This window comes from Argopecten irradians, chromosome 12 (assembly GCF_041381155.1).
Source record: "Argopecten irradians isolate NY chromosome 12, Ai_NY, whole genome shotgun sequence".
Lineage (NCBI taxonomy): Eukaryota > Metazoa > Mollusca > Bivalvia > Pectinida > Pectinidae > Argopecten > Argopecten irradians.
The window spans coordinates 6,290,691-6,306,884 of record NC_091145.1 but is presented as its reverse complement, the minus strand read 5'-3'; positions in this window follow the sequence as shown (position 1 = coordinate 6,306,884).

The following is a 16,194-nucleotide window of genomic DNA, read 5'->3' as shown; positions in this document are numbered from 1 at the left end:
TCAAAGTCATCAATCGGAACTTCTTCGTGATTTCCATATCGCTTTGTCCTGGAGATATTTACAAATTAATGGGTTTTTTTCCACAAACTTCAAAGAAAACTCGTTTTATGGGAAAAGACCGCACGCGGGTTTGGGAGGGGCAGATCGCACGTCCCTCAAAATATTTTCAAAGAGTCATATGTCCCAAAAACATGTTGAAATTGATACAATTTTTGAAAACAGTTTTAAACATTATCCAATACTACGTGTGCCGTTACTAGGGTTGTTTCCGAGTCTATGTAGGAGTTTGGGTAACCGGTACTTAGGAAGCTTATACCGGCCAAACTTTTACCCTCGTAACACACCCGTGTAAAACTCTAATGATAATCGGTCGATCCGAGATAAGGTATATGTCGATCAGCAACAAGTTGAATGCCGCAGTTTTATAGTACCTCATCAACAGGAATAGAGATCGATAAATTATTACAAGAGAGAGAAAAAAATCAACCAATAACACAAAATTATTAAGTGAATAATTTAGTAGGGCGAATATCTTTGAAATAAATATAGGATCTAGCATGAGTGTTGATTTTACACGGGCGTAGTCACTGGATATCAGACGGATTATGTGAGAAGGCCAAAAAAATATATGTCTGTTTAGGGGTACCCGACCGATCATAATTTTATACCCCCGACCCTAATTTTTTACCCATTTTTCTATGAAAAAAATATTAAAAGTCGGGATTTCGATCTCAAACTCCGGTTCCGGCCAATATTTTAGAGTGAAAGACACTAAAAAAAAAAAAAAAATATGCCGACCTACCGACCCGATTTTTGTTTCCAATGTAACCCTAAACAGATATATATATATATATATATATATTGGCCTAAATATAATTGTCCAATGCGTTCAGTCTTTTGAAAAGTAGCATCCTAGTTTAATTCACGCCTTGAGACAAGACTGCATTATTTAATGGTTAACTAATATGTTTGTGCAGTTTCCTAGGTTAACTTATTATCGCTATTGTACTGATAACAGCGTTATCGTGGTTCGCCCGTTGTCAGTATAATGTGACCGGGTGGGGTGTGTTGCTCAGAATCTTCGGCGGCATGTTTCAGTGATATAGCACTATAAAAGGGGCAACAATTCCATTACACAAGAAGACACAATACGAATATACCGCAGTCTCTCAAAACACGCACCACACCGTGATTTCTTACACGCAACACATCTTTTGTGATGCAATATTGCAGCTAATCGCATACATAGGAGGCCGTCCTTACACATCCTCGATACTCCAGGGGTTCCAATCACTCACGATTAAGGCAGCTCAGAGGAGCAAAAATTCCCTTTGAAGACTACATAGAGAGCGACGCCTAACATCAAAGCCACGCAGTCAACCACAGTGTTCAAAAATTTCTTTAAGGGCCCGCTACCTTTCTGTAATGGCTTTTCTTTTTGAAATGAGAATTATAAAACATAAATAAGATAAGAAAATGGGTATCGATGTGCTTTGTGTTAGGCGTCGCTCTCTCTGTAGTTTTCAAAGGAAATCTTTGCTGGTCTGTGATTGGTCAAATGTTTTCCGCTGAGCTGCCTTCAATTTCACTTTGAGATAGTCCAGGGGTGTAGAGATCGTAAGTGATCGGAACCCCTGGAGTATAGAGGATGCGATGGCCTAAAATTAGGTAACAACGCCAAACATATGCAAGATTTCCTGCGTAATATACAATAACTGTGGAGATTCATTTCGCTTTTTTGCCGTCTAGCGCAGTGACAGTCAATACCGCACGGTATTTATGACGACGTCGGGAAACATAAGACGACCCGCGTTATGAAAATTAACTTTTTTTTTTTTAAAGAAATCTTTCAGAAGATGACGATGACTGTAGAATCTAACGGTAAGATTATAACTTTTGCGACTCAAAATTATCGATCTTGTTTTACATTCCCATTTTAAGAATTAAAAGCCGTTTCGGAAAGGTGTGTAGTGGGCCTTGAAGCGGTAATAAAGTGTTCAACGCATAGCGGATTAGATCCTTGAAATGAAAATATATTATTCAAATCTAAGATAAAATGAAATGTTGATATTTCTTTACAACTTTTTTTTTGTTTATAATAAATTTATTTACAAATCCTTGATTTCATTCAGCATTCTCAACCGTTTAAAAATACAGTATTTAATGGCCGTTTCTATCTAGAGTTTAATCTTGTTATTTTATGTCAATAACTCTCGAATAATTTAGGGACTTCGACCGATTTTGTAGATGAGGGATAATTTACTGTACTAGATAGATTCATTATACTACGAGACTTATACAGTCTTCAGGTAGATAGGTCTGAGGAGTAATTGCGTTATGGATAAACGAGTTGCCATCCTTTATACTATTGGTAAGACATGACAGCTGATAATTCTGACTTATATCCAATATATGTGTGAATGACATATATATATATGTAAATAATTATAAATAGAAAAACGTTTTAAGGCAAACTCATATATAAAAACCTATAAATTTGTGAATGTCTTTGACGTATTAATCGCGTGACAACCACCAAGCGACTTCCATGTGGAAATACCAAATAAAACAACTTGACAATTTTCACTTCATTACATGTATAAAGTAAGTAACAGTGTGGCGACGCAGTATCATATAACAGAGTATTTAATTAATGACAGTTCAAATACATGAGGTATTTTTCATACAACCAGTCAATATGAACATGTTAGATGTTAGGGAATGTTTGTTCAAGAGTTCGTGTAGATGTATAGAGAGAATAGAGTGACGATATAGTGTGTGTGAAACTAGGAGAGCAGAGTAGATCCTTGAAATGTAAATGTTTGATGGTACAAAGAACAATGAGGTTTGATATTTCATTAAAACTGTTTATAATGAATGATTTACAGATCCTAGAGGGACGACATTATCAAACCGTGTGAATGATACAGATATAAAGGGACGAGCGAGGAAGTGAGTTTGGGATGACAGAGATAAGATAGATGGACGAGTGATGTGTGTGATGACGAAGTGAGTGTGTGAATGACAGATAAGTGACAGTGAGAGGGACGAAGTGAGTGTGAGTGAATGACAGATATAGAGGGATGACAGATATATAGGAGGGACGAAGTGAGTGTGTGTGAATGACAGATATAGAGGGACGAAGTGAGTGTGTGAATGACAGATATAGAGGGACGAAGTGAGTGTGTGAATGACAGATATAGAGGGACGAAGTGAGTGTGTGTGAATGACAGATATAGAGGGACGAAGTGAGTGTGTGAATGACAGATATAGAGGGACGAAGTGAGTGTGTGAATGACAGATATAGAGGGACGAAGTGAGTGTGTGAATGACAGATATAGAGGGACGAAGTGAGTGTGTGAATGACAGATATAGAGGGACGAAGTGAGTGTGTGAATGACAGATATAGAGGGACGAAGTGAGTGTGTGAATGACAGATATAGAGGGACGAAGTGAGTGTGTGAATGACAGATATAGAGGGACGAAGTGAGTGTGTGAATGACAGATATAGAGGGACGAAGTGAGTGTGTGAATGACAGATATAGAGGGACGAAGTGAGTGTGTGAATGACAGATATAGAGGGACGAAGTGAGTGTGTGAATGACAGATATAGAGGGACGAAGTGAGTGTGTGAATGACAGATATAGAGGGACGAAGTGAGTGTGTGAATGACAGATATAGAGGGACGAAGTGAGTGTGTGAATGACAGATATAGAGGGACGAAGTGAGTGTGTGAATGACAGATATAGAGGGACGAAGTGAGTGTGTGAATGACAGATATAGAGGGACGAAGTGAGTGTGTGAATGACAGATATAGAGGGACGAAGTGAGTGTGTGAATGACAGATATAGAGGGACGAAGTGAGTGTGTGAATGACAGATATAGAGGGACGAAGTGAGTGTGTGAATGACAGATATAGAGGGACGAAGTGAGTGTGTGAATGACAGATATAGAGGGACGAAGTGAGTGTGTGAATGACAGATATAGAGGGACGAAGTGAGTGTGTGAATGACAGATATAGAGGGACGAAGTGAGTGTGTGAATGACAGATATAGAGGGACGAAGTGAGTGTGTGAATGACAGATATAGAGGGACGAAGTGAGTGTGTGAATGACAGATATAGAGGGACGAAGTGAGTGTGTGAATGACAGATATAGAGGGACGAAGTGAGTGTGTGAATGACAGATATAAGAGGGACGAAGTGAGTGTGTGAATGACAGATATAGAGGGACGAAGTGAGTGTGTGAATGACAGATATAGAGGGACGAAGTGAGTGTGTGAATGACAGATATAGAGGGACGAAGTGAGTGTGTGAATGACAGATATAGAGGGACGAAGTGAGTGTGTGAATGACAGATATAGAGGGACGAAGTGAGTGTGTGAATGACAGATATAGAGGGACGAAGTGAGTGTGTGAATGACAGATATAGAGGGACGAAGTGAGTGTGTGAATGACAGATATAGAGGGACGAAGTGAGTGTGTGAATGACAGATATAGAGGGACGAAGTGAGTGTGTGAATGACAGATATAGAGGGACGAAGTGAGTGTGTGAATGACAGATATAGAGGGACGAAGTGAGTGTGTGAATGACAGATATATAGGGACGAAGTGAGTGTGTGAATGACAGATATAGAGGGACGAAGTGAGTGTGTGAATGACAGATATAGAGGGACGAAGTGAGTGTGTGAATGACAGATATAGAGGGACGAAGTGAGTGTGTGAATGACAGATATAGAGGGACGAAGTGAGTGTGTGAATGACAGATATAGAGGGACGAAGTGAGTGTGTGAATGACAGATATAGAGGGACGAAGTGAGTGTGTGAATGACAGATATAGAGGGACGAAGTGAGTGTGTGAATGACAGATATAGAGGGACGAAGTGAGTGTGTGAATGACAGATATAGAGGGACGAAGTGAGTGTGTGAATGACAGATATAGAGGGACGAAGTGAGTGTGTGAATGACAGATATAGAGGGACGAAGTGAGTGTGTGAATGACAGATATAGAGGGACGAAGTGAGTGTGTGAATGACAGATATAGAGGGACGAAGTGAGTGTGTGAATGACAGATATAGAGGGACGAAGTGAGTGTGTGAATGACAGATATAGATAGGGACGAAGTGAGTGTGTGAATGACAGATATAGAGGGACGAAGTGAGTGTGTGAATGACAGATATAGAGGGACGAAGTGAGTGTGTGAATGACAGATAAGAGGGACGAGTGAGTGTGTGAATGACAGATATAGAGGGACGAAGTGTGTGTGAATGACAGATATAGAGGGACGAAGTGAGTGTGTGAATGACAGATATAGAGGGACGAAGTGAGTGTGTGAATGACAGATATAGAGGGACGAAGTGAGTGTGTGAATGACAGATATAGAGGGGACGAAGTGAGTGTGTGAATGACAGATATAGAGGGACGAAGTGAGTGTGTGAATGACAGATATAGAGGGACGAAGTGAGTGTGTGAATGACAGATATAGAGGGACGAAGTGAATGTGTGTGAATGTGAATACAGATATAGAGGGACGAAGTGAGTGTGTGAATGACAGATATAGAGGGACGAAGTGAGTGTGTGAATGACAGATATAGAGGGACGAAGTGAGTGTGTGAATGACAGATATAGAGGGACGAAGTGAGTGTGTGAATGACAGATATAGAGGGACGAAGTGAGTGTGTGACGTTATTGAGTGTGAGAATGACAGATATAGAGGGACGAAGTGAGTGTGTGAATGACAGATATAGAGGGACGAAGTGAGTGTGTGAATGACAGATATATATAGGGACGAAGTGAGTGTGTGAATGACAGATATAGAGGGACGAAGTGAGTGTGTGAATGACAGATATAGAGGGACGAAGTGAGTGTGTGAATGACAGATATAGAGGGACGAAGTGAGTGTGTGAATGACAGATATAGAGGGACGAAGTGAGTGAGTGTGTGAATGACAGATATAGAGGGACGAAGTGAGTGTGTGAATGACAGATATAGAGGGACGAAGTGAGTGTGTGAATGACAGATATAGAGGGACGAAGTGAGTGTGTGAATGACAGATATAGAGGGACGAAGTGAGTGTGTGAATGACAGATATAGAGGGACGAAGTGAGTGTGTGAATGACAGATATAGAGGGACGAAGTGAGTGAGTGTGTGAATGACAGATATAGAGGGACGAAGTGAGTGTGTGAATGACAGATATAGAGGGACGAAGTGAGTGTGTGAATGACAGATATAGAGGGACGAAGTGAGTGTGTGAATGACAGATATAGAGGGACGAAGTGAGTGTGTGAATGACAGATATAGAGGGACGAAGTGAGTGTGTGAATGACAGATATAGAGGGACGAAGTGAGTGTGTGAATGACAGATATAGAGGGACGAAGTGAGTGTGTGTGAATGACAGATATAGAGGGACGAAGTGAGTGTGTGAATGACAGATATAGAGGGACGAAGTGAGTGTGTGAATGACAGATATAGAGGGACGAAGTGAGTGAGTGTGTGAATGACAGATATAGAGGGACGAAGTGAGTGTGTGAATGACAGATATAGAGGGACGAAGTGAGTGTGTGATATAGAGGACGAATGAGTGTGTGAATGACAGATATATAGGGGACGAAGTGAGTGTGTGAATGACAGATATAGAGGGACGAAGTGAGTGTGTGAATGACAGATATAGAGGGACGAAGTGAGTGTGTGAATGACAGATATAGAGGGACGAAGTGAGTGTGTGAATGACAGATATATAGGGACGAAGTGAGTGTGTGAATGACAGATATAGAGGGACGAAGTGAGTGTGTGAATGACAGATATAGGGGACGAAGTGAGTGTGTGAATGACAGATATAGAGGGACGAAGTGAGTGTGTGAATGACAGATATAGAGGGACGAAGTGAGTGTGTGAATGACAGATATAGAGGGACGAAGTGAGTGTGTGAATGACAGATATAGAGGGACGAAGTGAGTGTGTGAATGACAGATATAGAGGGACGAAGTGAGTGTGTGAATGACAGATATAGAGGGACGAAGTGAGTGTGTGAATGACAGATATAGAGGGACGAAGTGAGTGTGTGAATGACAGATATAGAGGGACGAAGTGAGTGTGTGAATGACAGATATAGAGGGACGAAGTGAGTGTGTGAATGACAGATATAGAGGGACGAAGTGAGTGTGTGAATGACAGATATAGAGGGACGAAGTGAGTGTGTGAATGACAGATATAGAGGGACGAAGTGAGTGTGTGAATGACAGATATAGAGGGACGAAGTGAGTGTGTGAATGACAGATATAGAGGGACGAAGTGAGTGTGTGAATGACAGATATAGAGGGACGAAGTGAGTGTGTGAATGACAGATATAGAGGGACGAAGTGAGTGTGTGAATGACAGATGACAGATATAGAGGGACGAAGTGAGTGTGTGAATGACAGATATAGAGGGACGAAGTGAGTGTGTGAATGACAGATATAGAGGGACGAAGTGAGTGTGTGAATGACAGATATAGAGGGACGAAGTGAGTGTGTGAATGACAGATATAGAGGGACGAAGTGAGTGTGTGAATGACAGATATAGAGGGACGAAGTGAGTGTGTGAATGACAGATATAGAGGGACGAAGTGAGTGTGTGAATGACAGATATAGAGGGACGAAGTGAGTGTGTGAATGACAGATATAGAGGGACGAAGTGAGTGTGTGAATGACAGATAATAAGGGACGAAGTGAGTGTGTGAATGACAGATATAGAGGGACGAAGTGAGTGTGTGAATGACAGATATAGAGGGACGAAGTGAGTGTGTGAATGACAGATATAGAGGGACGAAGTGAGTGAGTGAACGATTAGAGGGAGAGTGAGAGTGAAAGAAAGAGAGAAAGAGAGAGGAGAGGGAGAGAGAGAGGGGGGAAACGGAAGATATATAAGCTCCAGGTGTGAGTGAGAGGATTGAGGGAATGGACTGGGTGACAAAGGGCGTGGGTTTAACAAGGTGTGAAAGGGGAAGTAGCTTGAGAGTGTAGTGAAAGGAAGGGGAATGTCCGCGTGAAATGTGATTCCACACTCCTTTCCTTCTTGGCTTCATTTTGTACCTGTATCCACCTACACTTATGAAGACAGATATATATATGTACGTGGTATTATTCATAAACAATTTACATTATTATAGAACTTGGTTTGACTTCCGAAGAAGTGTGTTCACATGAACTAAAATCTAAAGTGTGAGATAATTAAAGAGCAATGTATAGCGGTTTCCGTAGGGAGGGTCGTAAACTAACCACTTTTAAAGGCAAGCAGCTATTTATCTAAAGATAAAAGTCAACAACGTCCGGTTTCTTTTCTTTTCTCTTCTACTATTCTTTCCCTAATGCTTCTTTGACGCCATCCCAGTTTTGACCTGAATTGCGTTTTGCATTGAGCATGTATCTCCGTGATAAATGCTTGAATTTTTTCTCCATGACTTCCGTCGGTCGGTTTTTTTTCTCAAGATACTCCGGTTTTGCTTCACCTTTTAAACTTGACATGTCGTTAGATGACCGACTGTTGATATGACGATAAACAAAGCAAACCAGACTAAGTGTTAGTAACGCTACAGTGAGACAACACTATAATTCCAGACTTCTATTCCGAATTTGCATATTACAGAGTTATCTGCACTTGCGGGTAGGTATTGATTGTGACGTCATGTGTTTGCGAGCGTAACGTCATACGTTTCGGAAAAAACGACGTGAATTGTGCTAAAAAATAATGACGTAACAATCGATACTTACCTGCAAGGGAACTTACTCTGTAATATGCAAAGACGGAATAGCGGAAGAAAATTCGGAATGAGATAGTTCTACAGTCGGCCATCTTCAATACTCCAGTGGTTACTATAAATGACGTTATATACACCCCTGGACTATCTCATAGTGAAACTAGAACATGTTATTTAGACCTTTGATGTTCATCAAAATAGCCGTATAACGTTACACTGGTGTGGTTGACTGTGTGGATTTGAAATTGGGCTTCACTCTCTCTGTAGTCTTGAATGGAAATCTTTGAAGGCCTGTGATTGGTTCAGATGTTTTCTCCTGAACTGCCATCAGGTTTACTACGGGAAAGTCAAGGGGTGGATATATCGTCAGTTATATACAGTAACCCCTGGAGTTTCGAGGATAACTGTCGACACACACGCTCAAACCTTTATTGTACACAGGGAAGTCGACCTTAATTGACCTTACATGATAATGTTGCTGATAGCCTTTTTAGGGCGTTCAAAGTTTGACGAAATCTGGCATTTTTTTTTTATATAAATTTCTGAAAAGTAAGTTTATTGTGTGTATATATAATAAACAAAACATTAATTAACTTTGATATGATTGGGGAGTGGAATGGAACAGCTCTGTGTAGAACGCGCTTTTACCTCCCCCGGGACTACTTTCTTTTATTACACGGACTGTAGTCGAGTCCCTAGATGACCTTTCTGCCTCGCTGTCTGAGGCCAGGCAACAAACATTTGTTTATCAATTTTGTACGGCTGACATGTTGTTTGTTTAAGCCAATCCATTCTTGATAACAGATGTCGAAATACAAACAATTCCGTCACTCTTCACTCGGTGATACAAAACCAGTCAACACGGGGTCCAAATAAACTTTCTGTTTACACAACGTCTTACCGTATTCCTTTCAATATTGCTTAAATTACGATTGCTATTTAGGCAAGTTTTTTTTTAGTAAATTTACATTTTCGGTGTATAGATTGTAGTATTAGGTTTCATATTAACACATGTTAAACGCCGAAGCGATTGTTTACCTTGCCGTAGTTTGTTTGTACTTGTGAATATGTTTTCGTTGACATAATACCAAAAATAGTGTTTTCGTTTTTTAAGGATTAAAATCCTTTGTCATGAGAAATACATACTTTGTTTTCCGGTACAAAGTGTGGGGGCTATACCTGTAATATTTGTTTAACTTCCAATTTAAAAGTTATAAAATGTGTGTTCACAGATATTAACCCGAGCTGTTACAAGGCAAACTTTCAACTTTAAACAAATGCAAACTTCTTTTAAAAAACTTTGAAAAACAAATTGTCGAACAGTAATTTTTATTTAATAAAACCAATAGAAAAATGAATATAATTAGAAATGGTAAAAAAAATAGAATAAAATCTACTTTCCCCACAATTCCAATCGATTTTAAATTATGCATTTCACTAACTCTTAATTGTTAAACAAATAGGACGTGCTATTGAAACGATTTGACCCTACTTTCTGATAGGTTAAATTATACGAGTATCGTAAAACCATTGAAAAAGGATTCCGAAATTCTATAAATGTTCTAGAATATCTGGGAGAATATTTTGAATCATCGCTTACAGTAAATTTGAAATATCCCAAATCAACATGTCGGATATTTCAGGAGAAGTTTTGATAAAGAAGTGAGGTTCATTCCATTTTGGTTTTTTTAGAAGTTTTTTGTGAGTTTGCAGCAAGTTCAGTTTTATTCTCTGTAGACAGTGTTTGTAATGTCTACCAAATTAATATTGCTAAACCATGTATAGAGGACACCAATTAGGATAATTCACGCGCAACCCACAGGTTTAATCAACTTAACTCAAACACGCTGCAAGGGCAACGCTCAACTAAAGGCAATATAGCTCAGACACCCTCAAGGGCAACGCTCAACTAAAGGCAACATAGCTCAGACACCCTCAAGGGCAACGCTGAACTAAAGGCAACATAGCTAAGACACCCTCAAGGGCAACGCTCAACTAAAGGCAACATAGCTCAGACACCCTCAAGGGCAACGCTCAGACACCCTCAAGGGCAACGCTCAACTAAAGGCAACATAGCTCAGACACCCTCAAGGGCAACGCTCAACTAAAGGCAACATAGCTCAGACACCCTCAAGGGCAACGCTCAACTAAAGGCAACATAGCTCAGACACCCTCAAGGGCAACGCTCAACTAAAGGCAACATAGCTCAGACACCCTCAAGGGCAACGCTCAACTAAAGGCAACATAGCTCAGACACCCTCAAGGGCAACGCTCGACTAAAGGCAACATAGCTCAGACATCATCAAGGACAACGCTGAACTAAACACAAAAGAACCCAAAGTCTTTCTTCAAGATACTATAGTAACGTTAAACTAAAGACAACATAAGTCAAAGACACCTCAAGGGCAACCCTAATCTCATCGTCGGAAGCTCTATCGTTTGTCAAACGACAGAGTGGCGACTCGCGGGTTTTCGATAATGCACTCAACTAAACACGAAAGAACCCAAAATCTTCCTCCAAGGCACTTCAGTAACGCTCAACTTAAAGCAACACAACCCAGCCTCCCCAAAGGCAATATTCGATTAAGTGCAATATAGTCAAACGTTTTCCTCAAAAGTAAACTAAAGTCGACAGAATCCCAAATCTTTCTCAATGGTAACACGTAATCAAATGGAACAGAACCCAAAGTATTCCTTAAATACAACGCTCAACTAACGGCAACAAAACCCGACGTCTTCCTCAAAGGTAAATCAAAACTTTCAAAGAAATTGCCTCAATTAAAATGCAACACAAACCAGTCTTCATCAAACGCAATGCTAAAATAAAGGCAACACAACCCCTTCTTTCCCAAAGCAACAGTGCTCTCTTCTAAGGCAACAAAACTTAGAGTCTTTCCCATAAAGAACGTTGTAATGATAGCGACATAATATCCAACACCTTCCTGAAACGATTATTCCCCTAAAGGTACAGATGAAGCATCGTCAGGAAGTTTAACATGATTTAAAAATGAAAAAAAAAAGATTCAAAGATATTCATGTGAATTCAAAATGTGAACAGTATCATTTAAACTTTTGTCGCCTGGATTGAAGACACTCCCACACAACCACTTGCGTCTTTGGTCTATTTGTCATAGTTTTGTAATAACGTGACACGTCCTGGCAAAATCAGCAGATTCGTAGGAATGACTCATAGGAATTCAACAGCTTGTATCTATGATGTCTTAATACCGTAACACTGGTTAGTACGATTCAATGTATTATTGGCATCGATTGAACGTCTACATGTCCGGTATATTCCTGTGATAATTTACAGCCATCATTTGCATCCTAAAATAAAAGAAAAAGAAAAAATCTATGCTTCAACCAGGCAAATAGCACATGTATAGTTGTTTATGCTATTGTCGCTAGTAAGCAGAACGGTAGGGTTATTTGGTGCAAGACATGTTATTCGAATTGTTTCGATTGTTTTTTCTGTGTTGAAAACAACAGTAAGATGCATACTGATTTATAGGCATTGGAAATATCCCCAGATTTACCTGAATATAAACCTAAAATGTGTTTTTTTCACAAAGGAAAAACGGTATTGAAGGTTTTCATAAGTCTTTGGTTTTTCGGTTTTGACATTTTTCTCATCTTCCCATCGAAAGCTTAAGCCATTTGTGGAAAAGCCACCAACTCCTACTTCTGTTCCATGCATTGCATTAAAGTTCATTTCTGGGACACAGCAATCAGTTCGTGTCGTGTTTTCTTTTTTATTGTCAAACGTCTGGCCTGGTCTACGTGAACTGTCGAAGACAATGTTACAAGAAATCCTCGATCACATTCTACTGACGAAGGACAACGTAATCCCATTTCTCCAAGGGTTAGATTTCTTTTAGCACACTTAACCACAAAGACAAAGCCCCTCCTTCTCTTCTTCTCCATCTGCTTGATTTCCAACACTTCTTTAATATCGTTTCTCAACCAACACTTCTTTAATATCGTTTCTCCATTAAACGTGTGCTTTCCCTTCTGTAACGTCTTAAACCAATTTAACCATTCCAGCGATCGTCCTTTTAGACGTGCAACTGAAACATTGTCTTTAAAATGAATTCCCGTCCTGGTAGCTCTGAAAATAGTTTATGGGTAGAAATACGATGAGTGAATGTTACATGTGAAGGCAGACGACAAGCGATGAGAATTGGGAGCGGTGAGGTTCCGAGGACAGTTTCATGAGGAACTCGTTCAGTGAAGCTAGGCGATCAGTGATGAGAATTGGGAGCGGTGAGGTTCCGAGGACAGTTTCATGAGGAACTCGTTCAGTGAAGGTAGACGATCAGGGATGAGAATATCGAGCAGTGGGGATCCGAGGACAGTTTCATGAGAAACTCTTATTGTTTCTGGTGGAGAGTGGTGATTGCATATACGTCTTTGGTGCAGGACTTTGTTGATTGCCTGCAAAAATCCAAAGACTGCGTGGACTTGTATGTCTTTGCTAAGGTAATTTTTTGTTCAGGATCAGTCTTTTGGCTCTCAGAAGACATCGCCTCCTTGGATATGCGTTAGTAGTTGGGGCTTGTAGGATACAGCTCCATATTAGATTAACCATCTGATTCTGTGGATGACATGTTCTCTGTCAGCGAAGAATCGTCTAAAGTCCTGAAGATGGATACAGCGTACTTCTTATTAGAATTTGTGTAGCAGTCCATCAGCTTATTAGTGCATCGGTATACAATTTCATACATAGACGTTTCGTTAATATCTTATTTTGTTAAATTAGAGTTTGGTAATGTATTATTTTGTCAAATTCAATTTTGTTAATATTGTTGAATTTGGTTTTGTAATACCTTATATTTTTAATACATTTGTGTAGTGGGACTCAATTCTGTATACAAAACATAAATTGTAGACTTGATCTATCTGGAGAATTGCTTATATGAAGCCAAAAAGACCTTCTAGACATGAACAATCGCTAACCATCATGAAGCTCAATCGGTTGGGCAGACAGCTAGTGTATAGAGGTTCCTGGATAGAACCCTGGTTTGGCTATACATCTTTCCACTCCTCTTACTAAAGTGTAACTATACAATTAAAGTATTGTTGATTTGTCTAATCTTGTGATTGTCTAGTGCATTGAAATTCAATTTTTATACTTCCGAATTGACTTTTGACGAAAAAATCTATAACTTCTATATCTCTATAAAAATTATATAATCCTTCAGAAAATTTTCTATAGAGTACTATAACAAGTTTAAATACAGACTCCTTGACTTGTCTGGTCTTTTTATAACTATTGATCAATTTAATCCTTTCTCCTTCCTTAAGTAACCTGTTCTACTTTCTAACCCCACCAGTTCGTTCGGGTTTCTTCCTGAACAATGCTTGAACCCCTTTTCGTGAACAAATCAATTAGATATCATATTAGTTCTTGATTTCATTGGCTGTAATTTATTTTGAATTGTCATGCACATCTATGCTTTACATATTCATTAATAGTTTTTTTTTGTGTGGTAAATGATTTTAATTGTTCAAGATGTAGAAATTAAAATTTATTGTGATTGTATATATATATTTAGCTGCAATAATATTTTTTTTCGAGCTATAAACTTTGCACTAAAATATGCGTTGTTGTCTTGTTTTAATGTACTTCTTTGTTGCGATATTGATTGGGAATCGCAAAGTCATTATTGTTCTAAGTTTAACTCGTTCAAAATCAGTCTTATCTGCTAAAACTTGATTGCAACAAAATAGGTATGTTTATTGTATTTCTGCTTTTATTACTCTATCTGAATAATTTTTGTATAGTCAACTATAGATATAGAGTTAAATTAATATAAAACGATTTTAAAACGATTTTAAAACTGACATAACAAAAATATCCACCCATGAAAATATCCATGAAAATTCCCACCCATGAAATTATCATGAGAATATCTACTGATGAAATTATTCACCCAATGAAACATGAAAATGTCAATCAATGAAAATATTCCTGAAAATATCCATCCATTGAAATATGAAAATATCCACCCAAGAAAATATCACACATGAAAATATCCACCAAGGAAATATCATGAAAATATCCACCCATGAAAATATCCACCCATGAAAATATCACCCATGAAAATATCCACCAATGAAGATATCATGAAAATGTTATGCCATGAAAATATCCACATGTACAATATTTTCTTTCTACCTTCCACCTTTTAATAAAATTTCAGAGTTGAATATATATGACTTTATTGCCTCTAAAAAGTTGAAAGTACTGTGGTTCGAAAACCAAAATCTATGAATATATGACTCATTCCTGTATGTCAAAATAATGATTGAAACACGTTTGCCTTATGTAAATACATTATTTTTTTCTGTAAAAGGGAGAAACAAGATTGATGATTGCAGTGTATGTTCTTACACTTTATGCTTTTTTCAAATAAATCTTTCAATAATTAAAGAGTGAACAAGATACAAGACCAGATTAATTTAATAAATGCCTTGATTTGCATATTAATACAAGCTGTTGATTAATGCATCTGTAAAACTGTTATCACCATATCCTTTCCATTTGAGATTTTGACATGGCCCAGAATCTACCTAGATTTCTATAATGGGTATGGACCATAAAGCAGAGAAGGCTCATTCCTCTGGGACACCTGGATCCTTCTTCATGGAATATGTAATGGTATTGTTACATAAATAGTATTAATAATATAATACGATATGTCTGATGAAGATGATAGTCAACACATTGCTCTAGTCATCACACATACCAATTTCATACGATGTGTAACAATACCATTACATAAACTATACTTTCCAAACCGAAGAAAATATTCAGAAATTTCTCCATGGGAATTTTCATATCCTTCCATAAAAACATATACAATTCTGTTGCAGAGTGACTGAAGCAGCGGGTTTTGGACTTAGGAACACAGATTTGTTTTCTATTACAAGGACATACTACATTTTTTACTTCCATTATATATATATATATATATATATACACATTATATTTTGCACATATTTTTTTCTTATTTAATCGACTGTGTGAAATATAGTTAAATTTTGACATAGGTCTATCTAATCTGATGTACATACTGAAAGACTGGGCATTTATTTTCTATGGCAAGACTGTTTAATAGTTTAAAAAAAACCATAAAGTGAAAACTTGCTGAGGAATTTAAGTACTCACCAGTGATAGAAAGGATTGGCTTATAGAGGTGGCTGTTTATCACTGAAAGATAGGATAACATCATCTAAAGGAAATTAAGGATAGTTCTACCGTAAAACACATTTAAAACGGACCTCTAGGGACCAACAAAATCATTTTGTTATATTATTAAGCATAATTCATTATGCACATATTATATATATTTATTAGAAGCCTTGAGGGGAATGAAAATTACTATGTTATAACCATGAATTCATTGTAAGCCTGTTTGGTCGTTATAGCCTTGTTTAAACTGTAATATGATACCAAT